At 37.4% G+C, this 3,514-nt stretch overlaps 1 protein-coding gene across 5 annotated transcripts in view; it reads left to right on the forward strand.

Annotated features, from left to right (window-relative positions):
* The window catches only part of LOC112143303 (CUB and sushi domain-containing protein 3), a gene marked incomplete at its 5' end in the record, with an annotated part of 317,263 nt that overhangs the window by 22,085 nt on the left and 291,664 nt on the right, over positions 1 to 3,514 (forward strand).

Here is a 3,514-nt window from a genome sequence, read left to right on the forward strand (position 1 = left end):
AAACAGCACGCATTTAAAGTCGGGATGAGTTTTTCTTTCTTTGTTTTTACTTTTTTTAGTTAAATTTGAGTTGGAAATTCAATAGACGAAGGGTCTGCAACCTTCAACTCTGAAAGAGCCAGTTTCTCACTACAACCCAGTATAGGAACCGCAAAGTTTTCCTTCCCCCCTTAAAAAAACATGACACTGATTTGTATTTAATTGTTACTACTATAATAAACGTAATGAACTGTTGTTAAAACACAAATATTAAAAGAAAATAGCCTTTTTTTTTAAACTTTTGACAGAAGATCCTTTCAAAATAAAAGACACCCTGTCACATACGATCTTCTCAATGCAGCAAAAGTAGCTATAGCAAGTGTAATGACAGCAGTGATTAAATAAAATTAGTTATTTTCACTGTTGTTGGTGCATCTCTACCACAAATGTAAATCTGACGAACCAAAATTAAATCCAAGCTAATTAAGTCACCTCTGCCATATTTTTTAAAACAATTAAAAGTTCCTTCATTTTTTTTTAAAATAGAAAATTTGCCCAATAATCCGGTGCACTTTAATACCGGTTGTGCTTGTTGACGTCCATTGATTTTTCTTTTTTCTTTTTTGGTAGGACAGGACAGGACACTAAAAAATGTGTCAAAATGTTTTAGTTCAACTTGTGAACTTGTGAGCTGTTTGTTAATGAGTTAAAGTTTGAGTTAGTTCCCTTTACTCATTTCTCACTTCTTATTTTATAGCTATTTTTTAACATTTAGAAACTTATTACATTTTTCTTTAATGAAAGAGCCACAATAGAGGCGTAAAAGAGCCACATGTAGCTCTGGAGCTGCTGGTTGCAGACCCCTGTAATAGACCAATATTTCTCAGAAATATTCTCTTTATTACTCTTTTTTTAATCCTCTGCATGAATTGCTTTTTACACATTATAATTGATATACAGTAGTTTACGGTAACAAAAACATTTAATAAAAAGATTGAAATTTTCTAAATACTTAATAAAAAAATGTCTGATTTATGACTTGGCTGCATGATTGATAAGAGCTGCTCCAGTCATTACAACATCTAAAGCTATTTGAATGCAGCGTGTCACAGGTTGGATCACATTAACTCTGTAGGCGGCCCCTCAGTGAAGGAAATTTTACTCGATTACTCTGTAATTTGCTCTGTGTCAGGGGAAGTAATTGTATGAAAACATGAGCAGGAAACAATCACAAAAATGTATGCAAATACACAAGTACGTGTTCAGACAACTCTATGGTGACGTACAGAAAATACGAGATGGTGAGAACTAATATTTACGCTTGTTTTCCTGAAAAACACAAAAATGTCCCAAAAAATTAAATAAATAAGCTGGAAAAGACAGAAATTACATGTCGGTTTCCTTACAAGACAAAATTAAATTTTCATTCATTTCGAAGAGAAAAATATTATCAGGGAAAACTACAACTCTAAGAGTACTTAGAGCTCACTTCATTTACAAATCTGCCAACCAATGTCTCCATTTGTTTCCTTTCTTCTTGTTTTCATTTTCTTTTGTGTGTTTGGCCAGTTCTATGCAAAACATCTTCTGCCTGCCAAGTGTGAAAAACTAATTACACTATGAGTAAATTGTGTGTGTGTGTTTTGGGGCGTCAACCATGCATCTTAATTAAGTTTGCATTTCATTAGACAACATGCGAGATAACCTCAAAAAAATTAAAGGGCACCATTTTTTTTTTTTTCTTTGAGTGCGATATAAAGTGTGTGCGGCAGGACGTCATTGTGGTGTTTATGCGAGTGTGGCGGGAAACACGATGTGGAAATGTGGAGGCAAGCTGGATTTTGTGAGGACAGAACTACACTTGGCAGATCATTTAATTATAAGGGTTAGGGTTACTGAGCATCGGCACATTCACATCAGGAGAACTCACAAACTATCGAGACTTGACATTGATGATTGTTTGTTTCAAGGGAAGAGATTATCTGAGAGTTTGAGGTATCAAGAAGCAAAGATGGTCGATCTCCTTAGAGTTTGTGGCACCAAATGAATGTTTATAGTTAATTGTGTTTCATTTTTCTTCTTAGCATCAGTAACAATTTGATAAACTGTAAGACAAAAAAATGGGAAAATATCCTTTTAAGCACAGAAACTTTAGATTTTCTTTTTTCTTTTATTTTGAAAGGAAAAGTGTTGCGCAGCTATTAATAGAAAGTTTGACTTTAAGTGAGCTGGTGGACAGGTTTAAATTCAGCTTTTTACAAATATATATATATTAAAAGAAATCATTATTAAAATCAGAAAATACAGATTTACTGATAATTGATTTCACAACCTATTTTTTTAAGGGTAGAGTGGTGCAGAGGTACAGTGGTTGAGCTTTGATGGCAAGATTGCAGTTTAAGTTCCCGCCTTGCACACCCATGCATTGAAGCGTCCATGTGTTTCCTTATGGGGTCCAGATGACCCAAGCTTTACATTGACGTGTTATCCCTCCCATGACATATGAGGATGAAGGTGGACAGGATTTCATGTCTGCAATGGACACCAGTGAAAATCAAATATCACAAAAAAAAAAAAAAAAGTTCAGCGCGGTGTCTAGGGGTCCAGATGACTCCACTCCCAACGTCAATATAGGATAGCACAAGGGTGACACAAAACACTGAACCCCACATTGCTCCTTGTGGTTGTAGGTTGGCGCCAGTGTTTGGCAATGGAGCCATCATCAGTATCTGAATGAGGCTGTGACTGTAAAGCGCTATGGGCCTTTCTAAGAAGGTAGTAAAGCCCTGTTTAAGTATAGGCCATTTACCATTTAGACTACGGTCAAATACCCCAAAATACCACCATGCAGTGACCTAATGCAAGTTTTTGGCAGGTGGCCTTGCGGCGTCATTTGTAATCGGGAGGTGGCATTTTTACGTTGCGTGGTGGCCACTGAGGTTTTGAGACAAGGTAAAAATTTTGTGGCGACTGGACACTTTTTTGACATTGGTAAGTGGCCGTCCGGGCACATTTCGAGGTCGCATGGTGGCAGTCCAGTGACAGTTGGGGATGATGCTGATATGAAATCGGGCCACAGCTGGGCGACCACATGTCTCCGGATCTCACCGGCCGCCTGGTAATCCGCGGGTATATTCTGGACGCCATCTACATTCATGACCGACCCAACAATTTTCAAAAAAATTGGGCAGTGGATATTTAGTTACTCTAGATTACACACCCAAATACACTCTCATAGGGGTATGAGAGTGTATTTGGGTGTGTAATTGAGGTCTGCGACAGACTGGCAACCTGTCCAGGGTGTATCCTGCCTTTGCCCATCAGTAGTCGGGTTTGGCTCCGGCGGCCCCTTGACCCCAAAAGGGACAAAGGGCTAAGAAAATGAATGAATTAATTGGGCAGCTGCATCACGCAGCTGCAGTTTTATTTATATTAAGCCTAATTTTTTACTGTCTTAATGGATCAAGATAATAATGTTGTTCTCTATCTTGTTTGATGATGGACATTTTTTTTTTAATTATGTGTTGTAGATCAT

The sequence above is a fragment of the Oryzias melastigma genome, linkage group LG16, assembly GCF_002922805.2.
Source record: "Oryzias melastigma strain HK-1 linkage group LG16, ASM292280v2, whole genome shotgun sequence".
NCBI classification, from domain to species: domain Eukaryota; kingdom Metazoa; phylum Chordata; class Actinopteri; order Beloniformes; family Adrianichthyidae; genus Oryzias; species Oryzias melastigma.